At 44.7% G+C, this 21956-nt stretch overlaps 1 long non-coding RNA gene across 1 annotated transcript in view; it reads left to right on the forward strand.

The window, feature by feature from the left end:
* The window catches only part of LOC148779406 (uncharacterized), a 37403-nt gene extending 15748 nt beyond the window's left edge, over positions 1-21655 (forward strand). The window contains exon 2 of the long non-coding RNA XR_016045221.1: positions 6804-21655. This is a non-coding gene — a long non-coding RNA (uncharacterized LOC148779406). The remainder of the gene's footprint in view (positions 1-6803) is intronic.
* Positions 21656-21956: the final 301 nt, after the last annotated feature.

Genomic DNA, 21956 nt, shown 5'->3' on the forward strand with positions numbered 1-21956 from the left:
TCGTCTGCTTTTGCGCTATAGGCGCAGAGGGAAACGTATAAGTGGGTTTGACGAGGCCACCGTTTATATCTTAAAATCTCTTCCCTTGGGAGCTACTGCCTCACTTATTAACTCGACAGAGCCCCTTTTGTCTGATGCTCTATGACCCGAAGATTGCTCTTTCGCGCCACTCAGACCAGGGACAAACTTACACTGTTCGCGGCTTGGCGAAGCCACCAGGGATAGCGACGCGGTTAGGTGCCGACTCACTTATGCAACCTCGTGTCGCACTCGAATTCAACCACATGTTCCACCACTTGTATGGGCCCCCGTCTATTCCGCCTGAGTTTTAACCTTGCGGTCGTACTCCTCAGGCGGAAGATTTAACGCGTTAGCTGCGACCATCAAATCACTCAACATCGGCCGAACTTGTATGTTTAATCGGCCCGATCCGAGTGCTTGCATAGCTTGCTCAGCAAGCGGCTGCAAGCACCAAAAACATTTGACTTGTAGCAATGATCTGATAGTGAATCTTCATGGTTGAGGGCGTGGACTAATGGGGTCTAGCTCTCTGTGTCTGTGCCCCATCCACTATGTTGCAAGAAAAGGGCACACAACCTCGACTCCTATGTCGAGAAGAGAGACTCTGGACTATATCATTCTCTATGACGTGGATGCAAAGTTAAATCCAAGATAGCTCATTGAATACATCAAATAAACTCACTTGCACCTGCGCACGCAGTCGGTTAGAGTACAAGCAATCGATCTGATTGTGAAATCTTGGGCTTTCTTCATCGCAGAGATCCAGCGTTCTTGATGTATAGGATTTTTGTATCGCAATGCTTTCTCACCATGCTCTCCGCCTCGGCAAAGGCGATCAAATAAAACAGCTTTCGTAACGCCGGCACAGATCAAGCCTGTGGTACACCGATCTTGTGTACACGCGCTGCGTCTCAGTGTGAGTTTGAGTTTGACTATAAAGATTGCAGTTGTGTGGATTCCCCCTGGTGTAGGTACTGTTGCAAGCATGGCTTGAATAATCAAAACCAGCAGAAACAACCTCTTCTTGCGTTCGAAACCAAAGCAAAGAACCGTCGTCCAGCCATCACACCAAAAGAGCATGTAGGTCCAAGCAACCAATCACGTTGAATGTGCAACACGTTGTTCTTGCACACAACAGCATTAATCTTGGTAAGCTCTGCCCTTTGCTCTGAAATCTAATCTTTTTCTTTTTGCTAAAAACGTCAGCTTCTTGTATATAAAGCCTCTTTGACGCGATCTCTTTTAGCTGTTCTGCTTTCCAGGATAGGTCTTCTTGTTGGAGTATACTGTGTCGAATTTGAAGTGTTGCGTTCTTGCAATTCTTCTGGATTTTTAAGGACCCATCTCCTAACACACTCCCAAGAACAGTTTATACACATTGCTCTGACAAAGAAATGTTTTGTAATAGATCTGGTGCACTGTTGGACAGAAGCACACAATTGTTTGTAGATAGAATCATTTCAGCTGTCTTATTTTCATATGAAAAAGCAAACAAGCGTTTGCTCAATCCTGCCTGCCAATAGTTGCACCACGAACCTGGACTGTTCCATTGTTCTCTTTCTTTCATTTCTCGAATACTATCTGCTACGGTACAACCAAACCAATCAAATAGGAATTAGAACAAAAATACCTTTTCTACTTCCTTAGCCATGAAAAATTCTTTCTATATTTCCCATCCAATTAGGAGAATATGATCATGTCCTTCATGAATTATTATAACCCCTACTTAATAATATTACACCAGGATCCTCAGTTTAGATTTCGAAGCAAGTAATGTGAAACCTTATACTCAAGGAATCTTTTATTGAATGACACACGGTTCTGCATAGACAAGGAACAAAAAAGGAAGAAAGGAATTATGTACCATTTCTTTTTTGATCGAAACTGCATTGCTGTGTCAGAGGAAGGATAGCTATACTGATTTGGTATACTCTAAATAAACCCTCGGTACCATATTTACGATCTGGAAAGGAGAAAAATCAGTAGTTTTCCATTTACTGATCTCTATCTTTCACGAAATCGATCCCCCTTGACTGTACAATAATATGTGGAGCTGAGCATGTCTGGAAGTACGGGAGAACGTTCTTTTGCTGATATTATTACCAGTATTCGATACTGGGTCATTCATAGCATTACTATACCTTCCCTATTCATTGCAGGTTGGTTATTCGTCAGCACAGGCTTAGCTTACGATGTGTTTGGAAGCCCTCGACCGAACGAGTATTTCACAGAGAGCCGACAAGGGATTCCATTAATAACTGGCCGTTTCGATTCATTGGAACAACTTGATGAATTTACTAGATCCTTTTAGGAGGTCCCAATGACCATAGATAGAACCTATCCGATTTTGACAGTGAGATGGTTGGCTGTTCACGGACTAGCTGTACCTACAGTTTTTTTCTTGGGGTCAATATCAGCAATGCAGTTCATCCAACGATAAACCTAATTCGAATTCATTATAGAGCTACGACACAATCAAACCCAAACGAACAAAATGTTGAATTGAATCGTACCAGTCTCTACTGGGGGTTCTTACTCATTTTTGTACTTGCTGTTTCATTTTCCAATTATTTCTTCAATTGATTGAGAGAAAGAAAACAAATTCTCTTATCAATTCAATTCTTCCATTCGGAAGGATATCATACTCATAATTATCTATGACTTTTTATGTCTCTAGCACGACCACTTGATGAAATGTGGAGGGAAGTGGGGTAAATGGCCGATACTACCGGAAGGATTCCTCTTTGGCTGATAGGAGATTCTATTGATCCTGGTCTTCCTGTGATCGGTTCAATGGGCATTTTATTATATGGATCGTATTCTGGATTGGGCTCATCCCTGTAGTAATTGAATGAACCGAACCGGGTTGTAGATATGAAGAAGTAAGAACTCAACAGGACCTTACCCCCGAAAGAGCAGACTAAATCGATAGGAGAGGAAGTAACTCAGAAACAGGGCAAGATTAAGGAAGTAACTCAAACATTATTACCCTCGGCAGAAAGAGCAGCCAGAAAATCTTTGAATACAGTTCCTATTTTCTCTCTGCGAAATCCATAGAAAAAAGCATATAACTATAAATAAGTACTTCTTTACTTTCTTTTTTCAAGTAAAATTGAGTTACAAGCTATATGCTTAACAATCGAACAAACCAACGTCCTTCACGAACAGAGCATCCGGTTGTCGGAGGAATAGAGAGAAGGGCTGGCTGGACTGGCTTACCTGACTGGTTGACTGAACGGATGGAAGGCCTTATCAGCCGTAGGCTTTTAGAAAAGGTTTGGCCGTTAACCCCTCCTGCGGGGCATTAGTCAAGCTTTAGTCTATCGTTTGAAGAAAGGCTAAAGGTGGAGAATCGTCAGTAAGACTCGGGAAGTGGAGCATCAGGGGGTAACTTAGAGACGAAGTCCATTCAAGAGGAATCGTTTGGTCCATCGATAGAAAAAGCGCTCCAGGCCGAAATTCCTGCGACGCAGTCACCTGCTTCTAGCCTCTATCTTTTGTACTTCTGTGTGTCTTCAACCCTGCACTCGCGCCATGCCAGGTTACTAACGAGTACTCTAATGACGCAATCTCTAAGTTCCTGCGACTTAGCCGCCTGTAGCAGCGTAGGAGCACGGCTCAAAGCGAACAAAGCATGCGCATTGAAGCGCCCGCCCCTGCAATCGGACTAACTTTTCGTACCGGATAGCCAGAATTCGAATTTGGATGTTCCGCTTTTGACTCCTCGGCGGATGGCAACCTCCTTTATTATATTAGCCTACAGGCTGTTAGAAGGAAGTTCGTTCCATATAATCGTTTCTCACACCATATATCAGAAATGAATGGATTGACTGCATCACTGCCGGCTCGCTTCCTGCTGCTGGCTAGCTTTGAGATTTGCTTAGCCAGGAAGTTCAATTAAATGATTCACACTTGAATTGACAGAGGGTTGGTGCGAGTGAGGCGAAAAGATTCAGCCTTCAAAAGGCTTGTTGTTATTTATTCCCTGGCGTAACTGGTGGAAGTGCATTCCTTGAAAAGAAAGTAGGTACCTATGCTACAGTTTCAAAGTCTGTGTCGGAAACTTATTCGGACTCATCAGTATCTTCAGATTCGGTTGCGGAGGATGTTTCTGTGGCTTCGGATTCCGAAGCCATTGAAAGCTTATAATTCTTCCTGGCCTGGGAACAACTAGTCATCTTCCTATTCTTTCTGAAAGGGCTAGAGAGAGTCGAATCACTCGCTGCATGAAGTAGTTTCGTCTCATCCACATCTGAACGAGAGACTTTCCATGTAAAGAAATGTCAGCGAGATCCTTATATATTAATGTCAGCGGTCTCCTCATCCGAAGAAGGGAATGCTGAATGCGGGGAATCAAGGAATGAAGAAAGGATTACAAGCTCGAGTGGCCTTCTCTCTCAAGCAATGAAATCAATCCCAGAATCGAATCAGTTAGTGAAGTTCGTCTCCCTTCCCTTGGTCAACAAGTTCTCACTTCCACCTCCTATAGATAGAGTAGATGAACGAAAGGGATGAGGAAGGAACAAGGTGAGACGAGAAGACCTGTCACAGGTTGGGGAGGAAAACAGAGAGGCGAAAGTTATCGCATCATAGCAGCTGGGAAGGAACCTCTTGCTTCACCTACTACTACGTGGACAGATAGATGAACGAAGCTCTACTGACCACTCCTGGAAGGAATGAATAGAGTCAACAACTAGATAGACATCTTGGAAGCACAACCAGTTTCCTTGCCATTGGACGTATGTGCTTGGGAACAACTAGACATCTCGGACAAACCACTATGGCTATGTCCTGATCTAACGGCTATTTAAGGATCTACCGGGGAAGAAAAAGACTCCATTCGAAGAGCTCGAACAAAGAGCCAAACAAGGTATTCTTGCGAAAGAGCTGATTCTAACAAAGGAAGTAGTAAACATCTAGCTGAGGTGAGGGATAAAACCTTTATCGATTCCTGGTGGTCTGGGATAAAGAGGTGAGGAATATCTGATTGACTAGAATATAATAATATAAGGGCAAAGTTCGGATCGAACTTATGTTGACAGGGAGGGGTCTTTCCTTGGATCCGTTATTTGGCTGGGTGCTATGGGTTGGCCTGACCCAAGTTAGTACCATTGTGAGTTCAAGTACGGTCGTCATAAGGGAGCAATCTCGGCATTTCCCGGTGGGTTAGCATTGCTCTGTCTTTCCTTTGTCGGTGAGGCAGGTTGGTTCTCAGCAGGATCCTACTAAGCGGAAGATCCTTAGCCAAATCCCTCTTATTAACTAACATAGAAAGTCGTTCATCCGCTTTTCAAGCATTGAAAGAAGACCTAGAGTGGCCGGATAATCTAATCCATTTCATTAAGAAAGGCATTTTTCGAAGTAAGGAAAGAAAGCATACCCTTTGGGCTACTATTCTATGACACAGGGTTATGGTTCTTATCCTGTCTTCCTTCTAGATGGCGAGATGCACAGCCTTTTCTTTTTCTTTCATATTATCCAGTGGATAGGTTGACGTGACACCTTATTACATTAATTCATCACAGACTCAAGTGGAAGATCAAACGCGGGATTGGATGGATGGCACCTTCCTTCATACAGGATCGATTTCTCGATCAAGTGTTGTCTCGCCTATGGGTGAAATCACTAAAGCCTATTTCCCCCAAAGAGGCATCCAATTTCTAGAAAGATTTGTCTCATATAGCGCCAGTCAACATGAATTTCTCTTATAGCGACATGTCAGAAATGGAAAACTTTGATCGCGCCATGGCCAAAAGCACTACTTTTTGGCATCTTTCGGGGGTCGTTCCTTAAGGGAAATCTAGTTTAGGCCAAAATCACGGGGGTTTTCTCAATGATGTCAGTTTCGCGCATAGGTGGGAAAAACCTTCTCCTGACTGACCAGACCAATGCATGGAGAGAGTCTTCTGCTCTGATCATGCCACGGAAGAACTACTCTACTACGGAAACTTGACCTAAGCTGCTCTTTCTTCCTGGCAAACTACTCCGGGGACTGGAGCAAGGGTGGTGGGCGGGATAGGCTAGGCTGAAGACGGAGTAGCATCAGTCAACTTCCTTTCTTTGACCATGGGATCAATTGTAAAAAAGTATTTTCGGTGAGCATCTACGCTGCCTGAAAGAAGGAAAAAACCTACCCCACATCTCTTTATCCAGAACGGTGTAACTAACGGGCCTGTGTAACTCATTCATCACGGTTGACGGGGCAATCCTTCCTCGGAGAGTGTGCTACTCCTTCCTAAGCCTTGTTGGAGTGAACTATAGTGGGTTGCGTTCTCGCTTCGTGTGCTTTTATCGCTGACAAGTCCTTTCCTACCTTTTGATCCGGAAAGAAAAAACAAGATTGGGCTATTCTGTAGCGTACTTTCTCGATCGAATTGCCATCAAATCGTAGACAAATTCTTACACATCGTGAGAGCTAGTCATTGGCTTCGTTAGCCGACTAGATTAAATACATTAGATATCTGCCCAGACATTGTGAAAGATTTAATAGATAAGGTTTCCCTCTATCTATCTGAACGATACCTCTTATGATGGTGCTACATCTCGCATGTACTTTCTTTTTACCTCACCTACCGCCCATGCCTGAGGGAAAGATATCCGTTCTGGTCACATACTCGTTTTCACACATACGTTTTGAAAAGTTCTCCTAATAGCATTCGACGAAACGGCAACTCTTGCAGCAAAGAGAGAGCGCGCTAGCGCGAAAGCCGTTGCGGCGGCTTTCTTGCTTAGGGAGAGCGAGAGCGCGCTAGCGCTATTATTTATTCGCTCCTTAATAGCAGCGGCTTATTCTCTTTCCGGCCGGTAAAAAAGGTAAAATCGGGTAAGCAGCTTTGAGAGAGCGCGCGGCGCGCTATTATTTCTTCGCTCCTTAATAGCAGCGGCTTACTACAAAAATTGGCTTCTAAAAAGTGAGATTAAATAATAGCGCTATTATTTATTCGCTCCTTAATAGCAGCGGCTTATTCTCTTTCCGGCCGGTAAAAAGGGTAAAAAAAAGCTTAATCCGAGGGTCTTAGGACAACATCAATCTGTGACTGACGACATTGATGAATCGAACCTATAGCAATGCCGCTCTCCTTGCCTGCCCCATCCGCCCTTAGTCAGCTAACCAAGAATCAAAGGCATTTTCCCTGTCATCCGGATTTCCCTTCTGAGATTGGGTTTCCCTCCCTGACTCTGGGCTGGATCGAGATCTTGGTCCATGGGCCTATTCTCAATTAGTCTTCCTGGACTATGTTTCTTACCCACCCGAACCACCCCTCTTTGGCCAATGCTAGCATAAAAACAAGAAAGTTCGGGCAGCGAGTCACATGTTGGAATGTCAGGATGTTCCATTTAGTTATTGAGATTAGATTAGTGATTAGTCACACCTACCCTCACCTATATGGGTCAGGTTAAGCAGCTGACTTCGCCCCTTTTTTCTAGGAGAGTTGCATACGATCATGTGATCAATTGTAAACAAGCTCGCTCTTGTACACCCATCTTCAAAGCCCGTCCCAAACCTCTTCTCGGAGGTGAAACCGACGGAGGACTTCACCTTTCTCTTTTCAAGAATGGCCTTGTAAGCGCCCTATGTCGATTATTCCCACTTTCACTCTTTTAGTACGTCTCAATAGATGAGTGAAGCGAACGAAGGAACGGCGCTAGAAAGAAGGGTCGGTTGTGGATAGAGAGGTAGGGCGGATGGATGTGGAGCAGTTGTAGCCTTTTTTCTAAAAGCTTTATGGTCTCATTCATCCTTTCGCAAGCTCATCAAGTGGGCTTGGAAGCCCCAGTTGGTACTGTCGATTGATGTACCCCATCCGAAAGCTCCGCTATCTATCTGAATAATTGACTCCCAGAGGTCTTCTTCCCCAACCAACGGTTTGCTACGTTTGTTCGTTCTGTACACTCCCCTCGCTTCAGTACTCGCTTTGCTACCGTTAGTATGTATACAAGGGGCTTTAGCCTAGAAGAGGGTCCCAGTGCAGAAGTAGATAATTCAAGTAACAAAGCACAGGCTCAAACCAGATCGTCAAGTACTTCCCGATCAGTCTCACTAGCGCAGCGGATTGCTCTTTCTGACTTGGTCACTTGAATACGTGGGAGTCTGAGTCAACTCTGGCTTTCTCTTGAGTGTAGCTACTGCTGTGGAACTGTCCCTGGAGTTCACCGCATATAAGTCGGCTCCGACTTGGGAAAGAGAACGGTAGCACTCGGGTTGTTCGCACCATGGTTTTCTGGCCATCTTCGATCGAAGGCTTTCTGCATTTCCATATAAGCGTTCCATTTGCAGTCTATGCGCTTGCAAGCACATTCTTGTGAAAGGTCATACTCGGACAGAGGGTGGTCCGGAATTCTCACGCTTCCTGGCTGCGGATGCTGAAACCATGTTGACATCCTCTAGCTTGGAATTGTAACGAACCTTTGCTTTTGGATGAACAACAGAATGAGGAGTTTCTGACTTGTACCTTTTCTTGATTGGTAGATTGACAGGGCTGTACCCTTCTTTCACCTGATCACCTTTGACTGGACCACTGATCTTTCTAAGAGGCTTTCCCGGGTATCCCTAATTCACTGTGTCTGATTCTACATCATAGAACCACACGGGTTGAGGCTTCATCACGGGTGGTGGTGCATCTTTCAAAGGGAAGTCACCCTCTTCGAATTCTTGGTGGATAATTTCAGGTTGATTGACACTGGGTTCTACATATTTCCCTGTTTCACTGGACACAAAATCCTGGTATACCTGATCCCAGAAGCTGTTGTCGTTGTTGAAGGTATCTCCATTTCCCCACATGAGACCAACAGAGGTAGTCTCATTGTAGAAATAGGATCCTTCCAAAGATGGTATTTCTGAGGACATCATGTTAACATCAAAAAGCGTCTCTTTTTCCAATGAGTAGAGACGAACTTTCCCTTGTGGGGCAGTGATGAGCTAGGCAGGATCAAAGTTCCATCCTTCACTATCAACCATATTTGCTGCAGGAGCAGCGCTGCTACTTCCGACCTCATGAGTAGGAAGGGGATTTTGGATAACATTGGGTTTATCCTCAGCCTTGAATACCAGCTCTGATCAATGAGGTCCTGGACCCGATGCTTCAAGTTGTAGCAATTATCCGTGTCGTGACCGATTCTGCTGGAACGGAACTCACATCGAGCAGTCGGGTTGTGCCACTTAGGGAGGGGATTTGACAATGGCCTAGGCGGAATTACTGCAACCTTCTTTAGAGCTATCAATTGTGAGCTGTGAGAGTGGCATTGGCAATGGATTGTAATTGCTGCGGGCCGATCTGGGACTTTTCCAAGAATTGTCCCAACACTTCCTCAGCATCATCTGGCGGCGTAATATGAGTCCCAACAAAACATTCTCTGACTGACGGAGCTTGACTCGTTTTGGATACTGGCGGGAGACTTTCATTGTCTGTGTTTCTCTTTGAAGACTGAAAACAGGCATCCTTGGGCACCGATGGCGGGTTGATTGGTTCTGAAATGTACCAATCCCCGAAGTGCTCTTCCCAGGTTTCCTGATCCATGGCCCTAATCTCTGAGGGGAGAAACCAGTTTGGCTTTGGCAGCGGCATCGGTCGTATGACTTTGACAAAATCCTCAACTTCGGCTGTCTGCGAGGTAATGCCGATCTCTGATGGCAGGAGCCAAGTTGGCGCTGGGAATGGATGTTCCGGCTCTCTCTTAGTATATGTAACATAGTAATCAAACTTGCCTGAATATTGACCGGTTAAGCCGACTTCGGGATCGTTGTTATCATGTCTTTCCTGTAGCCTCTGCTGAGATGACTTCTTTTTTTTAGCTCCCTTCTTCTTGTAGAGTTCTGCCCGGGCTCGTTGATACTCTGGCCTTTTTTTTTGCTTCTTTCTTCTTCTAACTCGAGCTCAGTCTCGTTGGCGTTTTCTAGACAAACTTCACACTCGCAGGTGTCCCACCATGTGTGACCCGACTCGGTCCGGTATTCTCCTGGTATCGGAAAACCATCTGGGCCATAGACTTGGTAGACAGGTCCATACAAGTCATTTGCTATCTCAAATTGGGTTTTCTTTGGTCGCCGCTTGGGAGGATCTTGGGGTCTTTTTTCTGGAGTGACCATGTTGACGTCGGAAAACTGTTCCTGGCTGGTACGAATGCGGACCTGGGCTCCTGGAGGAGTGATTAGTTGAGACGGATCTAATTCCGGTTTCCTGTGCCGGAGCATCATTTCATTCACTTCCTCCATTGTAGGAGGCTCCAAATAATCTCCCAAAGTTCCTGCTGCCATTGCGTGATCCTCTGAATATGATCCGATGTCGTTATCCCAATGGTGTTCCTGCTTTATCTCGGAGTCAGTTACCGATTTCCTTCTGGGAGTCAAGGCAAGATAACCAAATCCGTTTTGAGACACTTTGAGTATGTCCATGTCTGGATAGATGGTTGTATATCTCTGCTCTCTGAATTACCTGCATGTGAAGCTTGTTCTTTCGAACAATTAGTCATTTTTGATCGAGAAGGTCTTGGACACGGTGCCTTAACTGCGGACAATGATCAGTTCCGTGGCCTACCATCCCTGAATGGTATTCGCATCGTGCCTTGGGATCGTATCCCCACAAGATTGGACTAGTTGGAGGCTGAAGGGAATTGGAGGGATCGGGGTGACCCTTACCAGAGCAGCTCGACCGATTGCAACGGATACTTCAATCGAAAGAACTTCGCTAGCTTATGAGGAATAAGAATAGGAATCTTGAGGCTGCGCCAAACAAAAAAAAAGGAGATTCTGTCGAACTGATTGAGGAAGGGCGGGAATGAATGGACTGATTGATTGCCCCAGCTCAAAAGGCAAGGAAGAAGAGAAAGCCACTCCCCGAGAGAGAAGAACAACAGTCTCTCTTAGACAAGACAATTAGTAAGGCAGCGCTCTTCTAGTAGCAACCTAGGAAAGGTCTGAGACCTCGTTGAATAAATCAACTAATAAGAAAGAAGAGTCTTCGCCTTCGCTTTGTAGAATCTTCCTGGTCTAAGTCCGAAAGATTCTTTTTGTGAAGTCTACCTGAATACAAGATCGGAAAGTTTGCTTACAAAAGCAGTTCTTGAAGAAGAGAGGTTCTGACTAGACAAAGAGTAAGAATTGAACCAACGACTTCTTTTTGTTCACAATCGGTTGTCAGCAAAGAAGATGGTCTTCGTTGGCTAGCTGCTTTAAGCTTCCTCTTCTTCAGTTGCTTTCCCTTAGGCAGCTGCAAGACCAGGGAAGCTTTTTTTGTAGGTAAGTACGAGACCGGCCCGGCGCACAAAGCAGGAGGAAATCGGTACCCCGCGAGGCTGGCGAAGTCGGCACAAGAAGTAGGAGGATCCGGAGTAGAAAAAGAAAGACGAAATCAAAGACATGACTGAGTTGGAGGACACACTAAGAAAAGCCACTGCTACAAAGAGCCAAATTAGAGAGAAAATAAAGAACTTTAACAGTTGAAAGAGGAAATGAAACAGCAATTGGGTACTGACGAGGGCAAGCTGAAGGAGAAGAGCCAATGAGACAAACGACCGATGAAGAGAAGAAATTAGTCAAAGCTTTGGAGGATCTTCATCAATTCGGCTTCAAGAAGTTCTCAACAGAGTACTCAAGTAAGCTGCAGTTCACAAATGATGCTTCATCTTCTGCAAAACTCTCTTGAAATTGATCTCTTGCCATGTGTTTGGCAGAGTGCTTCTCTCCTTTTTTGCCAACTTTCTTTTTGGGTCTAGGGCCCCATTCTCTTTCTCTTTCGAGCTCGAGTTCTGTCTCAACTGCATTCCAGTAACAATCTTCACAATCGCATATATCCCACCATATATGGCCTGACTTGGTCCAATATCGAGTCGTTGATGAGCCATCAGGATGGATTTCCGTGGTTCCGTAAACCGGTTCTGGTTAGTGTGAAGTCGTCTGCCTTGAACTGACTCTTCTGGCTCAGCCAGGTATGCCCTTAGCGGCCTTGTCCCAACGATCTTTAGTCCGATCTTACTTACCATGCTCTCTGGGTCTCGTTGAGGCACTCTCAAGGTCTTATATAAAACTGCGCTTCCCTCGGTAGTCAAACCATACGTAAAAGATATCCACGCACAACGAGATCGCTCAGTTGGAAGAGGGGCAGGGAAAGATCCAGAACTTTCTTTTAGAATACATATCAGACCATCCAGACGATAGAAGCTTGAGTCTGCTCAGTCTGATGCCTAAGAAGCTAAGATTGCAATCCTCATCCACCACCTATTATAGTCAAAAAGCAGTTATATACAAAGATAGGTGATAGGTGGCTACTCTGTATAGACCTATTTACCTAGATCCCATCGGATCAGATACAGACCTAAAGGATGGACAAGCGGACGTTAGCTATACCCCTATCCTCAGCTCTACTACTAATAGAGAGTCGGAAGGCATCTTAGCTCGGAACCGAACACTCGCAGAAAGGGGAAGCTAAAAGCAAAACAACCTTTATTCAACTACCAGACAAGCAAGGACGGGAAGCTACTCACCGAGGGAAAAGAGCAACCCTACGAGGGGGAAGGGCAACAGCTTCTCTTACTACGCAATTAGTAGGGAACAGAGCAGGACCCTACTCTTGCCTTTAGGAACAATAGCGACTTCTTCTGGAAAGCGGGAAACTACTTACTAATATAGAGGCACACTACTATCAGGAAAGGCCTGGTCGTTCCTATGTCCCCAGTTGCATTTGGTAGGCAATCCAGAGGCAGGAGATCACCCAATGACTTCCTCAAAGAAAGGAAAGGAAAGCCCGCAAAGACCGATAGGGAGAAAGGGGGCACTGTCCTCTATTTAGGAAGAAATGCACGCCCTGGTAGCTCATCTTGGCTCAGAGGGGAACGGCACTTTATGCGACACAACTAGTTAAGTAAGAAGAGGGGCCGCGGGTCGTGCTCTTGATAGTTACCTCGGGGATAGATCCCTTATTGGACTGCTACAAATGTAACCTATTTAGTGAAAGAAATTGCTTCTTGTTTGGGGAACAGAAGCAGTAACACAATCGGGATATCCGGGGGTCTAGGAACCTGGAAACTACTTATAGATAGGCACAAACGAAGGAAGGGAAGGCCCTCTGCTTGATCTTCTCTTGCTCTTGCTCGAGTCCTAGGAGCTCGTCCTCCAGACGGACCAGTCTCGTACTTTCTATTTGCTTTTTCTCTTGCATAATGTGACCCTACTCTTTCTTTTAGGCAGGGGAAGACCTTGGAGCAGGATCTCACGTATGGCAGCTGTTGGAACAAACTCCGAATCCAAGAGGTACCTACCTAGAAAAAAAAGGAAACTCACCACTCACTGGTGAAAGAGGAGAGAGAAAGGACCAATTGAAGTCCCCGGTGACCAACCATGGTCCCTGGATGCGTTTAGACACTTCCTTTAGCTGCTCCCAAAGACATCTCCTCTCAGATATCAGGTTTGAGGCCTTTTATCTCGTCCAAGGCAGAAAAAAATGTTTCTCAATTCTTTTGTCCCAGCAGCTACAAGATAAAGCCTGATCAGATCTCTGTATCTCGTTAATGTCATAGTTCTATTCCAGATCAGCCAAATTCTGCCGTTCCCGGCTTCATTCTCCACAGTAATGGCTTTACTACAATCCTTTCCCAAGCATCTGGTAATTCTGGCCGCCTTTCCACTCCTCACTTTGGTTTCCACCAAGCCAATCAAAATGAGGAGAACGCAAGAAAACCATTCGGGATAAGCGGCACCGAGATAAAGGGGTCGATCATAAAGGGGTTTATTCGCTCATAGCCGCTTACGAAATTAGCATTATTAGGGGCGCGACATACCAGGATAAGAGATCCGCATTACTGAACAGAATAGCTCATTTCCGAGAAAAGGCGGTTAGAAATGATGTGCCGCATCACTCAAGCCAGGGTTGACCCTCTATTCCATTATCTACCTATTAACAACTAACAGAACCACTTAGCAGCAGGGACAGATACGCATTAAATAGGGAAAAGGGGGTTGGATTTGATGTGCCGCACCACTTAACAGCAGGGAGAGAGAGAAGGGCGTATGAACAATAAGATCGATCCGGGAAGAGAGGCACCGCTTCGATTCATAGCAAGCAACCTGGCCTTTTCCCATCCAAACTGATAGTAGCGGAATTGTTAGAAGGGGCTTCTCGGGTGAGTGAGAAGGGGAGTAGACCGGTGAGAAGGCGCTTAATGCCAGGAGATTAGGGACTTCATTAGAGCACGCAACCATTAGAAAGATTAGGGACTTCATTAGAGCACGCAACCATTAGAAAGATTAGGGATGGTGGAAAGAGAAGGTATGCCACCATTAAACCGGATTAGACACATGAGATTGAGGGTTGAAACCGCTTCTCCATTAAACCTACTCAACCCTCGTTCGTTCGTTCCTTCTTTATCTTCCGTTCGTTCCTCCCCTCAGAATCTTATTTGTTTGATGCCAACCGATTAAAGTAGGGTTATGACTCCAGAGACTCCGGAAGGCACAATCAGACTATGTTCGGACAAACTACTCTTGAATAGGACAAATTTTACATCCTTATCAAAAGGACCCTCAGGGCATGGCTTAATGAAATGGCAATAACTCATCTCGGGCAAGAACCCTTAAAGGCAATAACTCGTTTCGTCGATCAAGAAATTCAACACTGGACGCAGGGCTTCCTGAAACAAGCACGAGGGAACGGTCAGGAAATAACTCGTATCGGGAGAGGAGTAGGAGACACACCGTATGAGCTTTTGTAGGAGCAAGCAGACCGAGTTTCAGACCTAGGATAGGAGTCCTTATTTATTGACCTTGAAGTTCCGGCATACAAGTAAGCACGAACATGAATAGGAGCAGGCAATGGAATTGTATCACAATCGGAATATGTTGAATAGGCATAATAGCCCGTCTGCCAGCTATTGGAATAGGCCACCCGTCTTAGCCACCTTATTTTGAAGGAGCAAGCCAGCAAGTCTTCCGGTGACTAATCTCCCATCGCTAGAAAGCCCAACCGGATCTTCTTTCTCTGGTTTCAAAACCTCAACCGGTAACCAAAACAAGCAAGCCAGCTTCGGTAGTGGTAGTAGCTTCAAAGGAATTGGTAGTATGTCTTGAATAGGAAAGCATTCATAATGTATGAACTCAACCTATGTTCAAGAGCTTGAACAATGAAGTGAAAGGCTTGACTTTAGTTTAGAGTTCGATCTGGTTTTCATCATTGTCGACAGAAAGAAGGGAGTGTTTGAATTTCCTTTGTTTGTTGACCGAATCCCATCTTTCTCAGTTACATGCCGATATTTTGGCCTTTGTTTTGGCTTTGAATTAGCCTAAAAGTTCAAGAGTAGGCCCGAACCGCTCCCCCTTTCCATTTAATCACTGACAAAACCTACCTTTCAATTCGACTTAACGAAAGGACTTCGACTTTAGAACAATCAATCGAACGGGTAAGGCCAGGGTAAGGGCCTGTTCATAATCCCTATTCAAATTGCTTGCTTGACTGATTAAGGTGGCTTTCCTGTTGTTCCAGTCACTGTGGCTCTTGCTTGAGCCGGGAAGTACAGAAGGCACAGAGGTGAGAAGTGTTTAGATTATAGATACGAAGGTACGAAGTGGATTTCTCATGGCCCTCCCAATGAATCAGTTTTATGATATACGAGCATAAACAATAACCATTTAGAATACCTGCAGGTCGAGGGAGAACTGGTTTGATTCATTTTCCACGTAGGGAAGCATAAAAGGAAAGCGGTCCCTTACCTTGTGACCTCTATTTCCTTCCCGTAATCGAACCTTCCACAGAAAGCAGCTCGCACTCGGTAATAAGACTTGAACATGGATTCTTTCCCATCGACTGGACCTTTCACAGGGACCAGGAACAAGGACCAGGATGAATGGGATTGGTCTGACCTCTCGCTCGGATGTAAGACTCCCTAGCCGACAGATGTCCCATGCCACGTTTCGTGAACAGCTATGCCCGAGAATGAATGAATTGTGATATAGCGCCGAATAAGCCACTGCTCTATTTCCGACTCGAAATCTATAAAGCACTTTAAGGGAGAGAAAATAGGGGACCCTAGAGTGTGATCCTTCAATGGGACAAGCCGAGCTAATCGATGGCTCCTAGCCTATAGTGAGAAGTGAGACTTCCGATCAAGGGAAGCGACCCTGCCATTGTATGCTCAACCTTCTGACCATGAGCACCAAACACAGATAGATACAGGACTTGAACCTGTAATGTGTACTAATATAATAACACAGATGCCTTCCTATCTTCCTTCTTTACTGGACCAATCGATGGATAGATCTAATACGTGAATTGTTTTGATCGCAGGCCAAGAAAGAAAGGATTCGCCAGCCTTCCTTCTTCTTTGATCACTGGCATCTCTACTTATATGTGGGTTAGCTATAACCATATCTCATTGTTGAAAATGATCTACCTACTAACCATGCAATACAGCCTATCTCGATTCCTCTCTCTCTCTCTTTGGTTCGTTTCCTCTCTGGCCACCTCTCAGCTGGGCCTTGTAATGAAGGAAGAATTTGATGCGGAAGGTTGAATTGAGCTAATGTGTGGAACAGCATTCCCAGTATGACTTGCCTAGCTAGTGCTTCCTAGCTGACTGTACTAAATGCATTGATGTTGTCCAAGCAGCACTGCATTCAATCTTGCATAGGCCATCTCTATCTGCTGAACGAGGAGCTTTACCCACCCTCTACCCGAAAGGAGGCTTTTTTGCATGTTAGCGCCTCGAAAGAAAGGTGCTAATTCCTGTGATCTGACAGCGAAAGGGTTCTTCACTAGTGACTGATCAGCACATGGTACTACAATTTCACTGCTTTTGATTCTTCCGGGGGTATTGACATTTCAAAGCCTGTCTGTCTCCGCTCTATCTTACCTGGAAAGTGGTGAGGCCCTATGGCCCACACCCTGTTGGTTAAAGCAGACTCGTATGCCTATTCTGATGCGGAGGGCCTCTTTCTGTTCAAGATTCCTGACCTGACTTAATGCCCTCTTTCACAAGCAATTGATTGCTCGTATTCAGGCCTTATGTTTATTGATCTTTTCCTGCCTGCGAATCCCCTTTCTTCCTTTAATGAAATAGATCGCCGCTTAATCAGTACAAGATTCCCGTCCTCGCTTCTTCCGTGGGTGGGTATAGCGCTTCCTTCCTATAGTTCGAGAGTATAAGGAGCAAGAAAGGGGCTTCCATTAGCATTAGTAGTTGTAGTTGGCACTCATCCCGCTCTAGCTTCCTCGAGCATCGATTGAAGTATTTCGAGTGAAGTTCCTGTTCTCTTTCGTATCAAGTAGGGATCCTCTGTTTAGCGAATCGATTTTCTGTTTAGCTTAGCCCATCCCGCTTATCTCTCATCTCGGTTTATAGAAAACGCACTTAAAATAGCGAGTTTACGGGTCACGATAGGTCCCTTCAAATGAAAAAGAGAGGCCTTTTATTGAAACTGGAATTCAATAAGTATAGTACGCAAGGAAGGACCTATCTGAAAGGAAGGTAACGGCTGGCACATAGGGACATCGGTTTAAGCTCCCTCAATGGGTAGCTCATCTCATTTGCTAGCTAGCTCATATGGAATAGGTCTCTGGCTTGCTCCTGTCCGCTCTTTGGTTATCTATCGGAAAGAGTCGTAATCTTTCCTTTCTGTCCACAAAGAAATGATTTCTATTGATTCCCGCGAATCTGGAATCTCTATAACTATGGCAAAGGGTCAAAGCGTTCTGATAAAGGAAGAAGATACGTAAGCCTCTTTTGTCTCGAAAAAGGCCTTTTTGCTTTCTTTCAAGATAAAGAGGATTTCCGCTTAGCCCGCCCCTAGCTCTCATTTCCGGTCTCTACTGCTTTCTCTAATGCTAGCTCTCGATTAATTGAGTCTAGTCAAAAAACAAACGAAACTTTAGTGGTCCATAGGGTCAATAAATGTGCCATGGCCCCTTCGAAGTGAAGGCGAATCTTTTTTTCTTTGTTTGAAGATGTCTCTAGCCTTTATTTTCTCGTTGTTCAGCTCCGTTCCCCACAGGGCGACCTATGGAAGCGGCTTACTTAAACAAGCAACGGCATAACGCATGGGAACATCAACCCTATAATCAGCAAATGAACAAAATGGCCAAAGGACCATGACTTCTTTTCTTCATGGCTTCCTCATATGAATGAGACTCTTAGAGCTCAGTTAGGAGCCTAGCAAGAGCAGACCGTTGTGAATTGTTTTCGCTAGCTACATTTACGGAATAGATCATTCTCCTTCCTTTAAGAGCTAAGAGCTGGTCCCCGGCCAAAAAACAAAAACATATTTAGCTTAGGACGATTGAACGAGGATTTTTCTTCACTGAAAAGCACCTTTCTTATAAAGTATAGCTGTCAAAGTGAATTTTGACTTTTCTAAATAAAATATTAAGGTATAGCGGGGGCAATTATATTATCTTTAAGTTTTCAAAAGCAAAAAGAAAGTTGTGGAACGGGGCAACGCCCATGAAGCTCCGGCGGAAAGGGAAGGCCTGCCAGTTTCTTAGGTAAATTGTTTAACTAAATAAGCCCGCGAAATAAGAACAAACTATCTATTATTTACTTTAGATTTCTTTCGCAGATCAATACAATTCTTCCTTGCTTTCAAATTCTTAGGTAAATTGGCATATTTTCTTATTATTGAAAAAAGCAAAAAGTCTGTTTTCAAGGGTAGCGGCTAAGCCATAAAGCTATGAGTAAACCAAAGGGCGTAGCGTGTCAGTTCCGGTAAGAAAGGGACGAGAGCAGCCTTCTATCAAAGAGCGGATAAGATCACAGCGGATACGATTCCGAGCCTGCATCAATAGCATTTCTTTGTCTTCTTTAAGAACGCCTATTCGAATTCTCAAAGAGCTACTTCTATACGTGCGCGGGTGTGGAATATTAACGTCCTTCAAAGAGCTTATTCTTTCAAAGAGCCTAGTTGTCTACATCAAGAGTCAAGCCCGAAGGTAAGGCACATTCTATAACAGCTCTTATTCCGTCAACAGGGGATTCTTCCACCATCTTTGTCCTAACAGCAGATTCTATGGCATCTTCTTCTCATCCTGCTCCTGAAAATGCTATTGCTACTTTTTCTGATTCAATTGCTGCGAAAAGAGCTCCTTGCATTTGAGCGTACTAGCCCCTTTACTAATGAATCCTTGGCTATGAACCAGGTCTTCGTTGCAGTATTGAATTCATATATGACCTCTCGCTAGCGTTCTCATCTCTGTACTGAATGATTGAGCTACCCATGCTATGACGGAACTACTCCACTGTCAACTGATCGAACTAGACTGATCTAGCGACACTAGCATCTATCTATCAAGGAACTGAGCTATGCCACGGATGCCGCTCTGACTGAACTACCGAGACTGACTGACAAACGAACCCAGCTCTCACAGACCTAGCTATACTACTGAATTACTGACCCATGCTACCTATTCTAGTGCACTAGGTAGGAGAGGGGGACAAGACCTACATTGCTATACCTGAATCAGTTTGACTCAATGCTTGCACTTGGACTTTTCTCCCAAGCTTCCTTCTATGCTGACAGAAGCGGATAGCCAGGCAACAAAGAAGAGGCAAAATGGCTAGGGACATGGTAGTAGCAGTCTATCTTCGATCCTTATTGCGCTTCAGCTTCCTTACCCTGATGGAATCCTTCTGCTCGAAGCTCTCTCTTCCTAGCACACGGAAGAAGCAAGACCGGGCGAGAGCTCGTTCCAATCACAAGTCCTACTACGAGTCGTTTAGCAAGTCCGATCAAGCTCTTTCTATCCATGTGGGAGAGGTAAGCAAGATCTTTGATTGATGTGCCTGAATCAGGTTGATCAATGGTAGCTGCTTGGAGCTTTTTCTATACCTTAATTGAACTGCCCTGCTTGAATCTCTCTTTTGACAGACAGGTCATATATGAAAGGGATTTTAGAGAGACATAATGCTATCAGCTTCTGCTATTCCACATGCTACCGCTTTGAAGCTTCCCCCTTTATCCGCCCATGCAAGTTAATGAAAAAGATTAAAGGAATGTGAACAAGGCGTTTCGAGACTGAGGTTTCCTAAGAAAAGGGCTTAGCTGATTCCCGGGTAGGGTCAACCATTATTGAGAAAATATGTTCTAATGAAATTCCCAGAAAAAGTTGAATCTTTTGATGCTTTTGTCATGCCATTGAGATCCTTTTAGAAAGAAGGATGCTCCAATTGAGTTTTAGTCTCACATCATGGAATTTCCCAAGATATGAATGCTCAGTTCAATGGGTATGGAAAGCCTCTCTTACTATAAAGTCTGGAATGGAGAGACCAAGAGAAGTAGGAAATGGGGCACCTTAGCCAATTGTAAGACCCCAGGCATCCTCCCTTAGGACATGACTCGGGAACAGGACTCTTTTTTCTTTCTTTCAAGGGAATCGGTTCAGAGGTCGATGTATGGTATGGCCACGAAAACGCACGAAAAGCATAGATACGTGAGGGGGCGAAACTCTTGATCCTGATCCCGAGGGGCGTCTCTAAATCAACATTTGAAACACCACATCTTTGTCCACACATGTCTAAATCCCGTAAACAAAGATTCTTTCTCATAAAGATCTTTTTTATTTCTATATAACCTTCACCGCATTGATGACTAAGAAGCTTAGATGAGACATTTCCCCAGAGGAGGTCCCGAGATGGCTTTTGGACTTCTGCTCGATCATCGGCTCTTTCGCAAACTGCCTCACCAACTACACTCTGGGTCAATCTCGTTTATGGCATGAACCGACGCGAACTAAATACCATTGATCAAGAGGTGACTTTCATGATGGATTTTCCTTTTCCACCTGCTATTCGTGCTATCGCGCTTGTCATTCTTGTTACGCGTTACATATCCAATTCGAGTGACCATTCATGTATAGTGGAGGAAGGTGAGCCGTCAGCGTGCCATTAGGAGCTGTTTCCCACTTCTTGTTTGGATGAGCGAAGACAGCAATCAATCCATTGAGTACGATTGATTGGATGATTGAGGAATCCGTGAAAGCAAGGTAGACGCCATCTTTGCCATATCAAATCTCTGTGTCAACATCGGATTTCCCTTTCAATAAACTCAAAAAACAGAATAGCCCAACCTTCGATGTTTTTATTTAATACAGGGATTCTCATTCCTAGTTCTTGGGCCACCAAGGAGAGTAGACTCGTTACTCGTGCTCCAATCAGTTCCAACTGAGACTGATCATAGGCACCATTGGGGTAGCAAGGTCGAGCCTTAGTCTTGGCTCGGAGCCGTAGAGATAGGTCGTCGGCTTATTCCATCGACATGCCTAGGTCATTCTCTCGATCAGTTTGGTTTTGAAAGAGATGGGTAGGCAGGGGTGGGAATTGGTTAGTACAGTAGTGGTCTTTTTTTTGTCTTTTTCTTCTCCCCTTGTCTGGGCTGGTGAAAGTCATCCCGCAGAAGCAGTTGGGAGAGAAAGATTCCCCTTGCCTGAGCTATTCTTTTAGCAGTGCTTTATCGAAGGATACTCACTTCTGACCCGCTTTGTGGGGAATTTCTTCCAATTGCCTTGTCCAAGCTGATGGAAGATGCTTACAATTCTTGTGTCTAGGCTTCGGCCTTACCCACCCTTTCGTGGTAGAACCTGAAATGCTTTCTTCCTCGCCTAGGTGTGCTGCTATTGATTGGTGCCCTATCTAGCCCGTGCTAAGGCAAAGGACTTCTCTTTCTACTTCGGTAATATCTTGAATCAAAACCAAAGAGCGCCTTCTTCCACAGAGACGAGTGAAAAGTTGAATTTTCTAGCTATGAAAAAGCCAAAAAAACAGGACTTTTTGGTCATAAAGTAGAGTCAACACTCTTGTTTTTCCTAGTTAGAATCGGGCATAGAAGCGATATTCCTTGGCAAGAGTCTATATTTATGTAGTGAAAGCCTTCTCCGTTTGGGTCAGTAATAACGTACCGTAGAATTGGACCACCAACAACCTTGGGATCAGGGGTCTACCTTACCCACCTACTGAAAGAGATA

This window comes from Amborella trichopoda, chromosome 12 (genome assembly GCF_054954075.1).
Source record: "Amborella trichopoda isolate Santa Cruz 75 chromosome 12, AtrichopodaSantaCruz75HAP2 v2.0, whole genome shotgun sequence".
NCBI classification, from domain to species: Eukaryota; Viridiplantae; Streptophyta; class Magnoliopsida; order Amborellales; family Amborellaceae; genus Amborella; species Amborella trichopoda.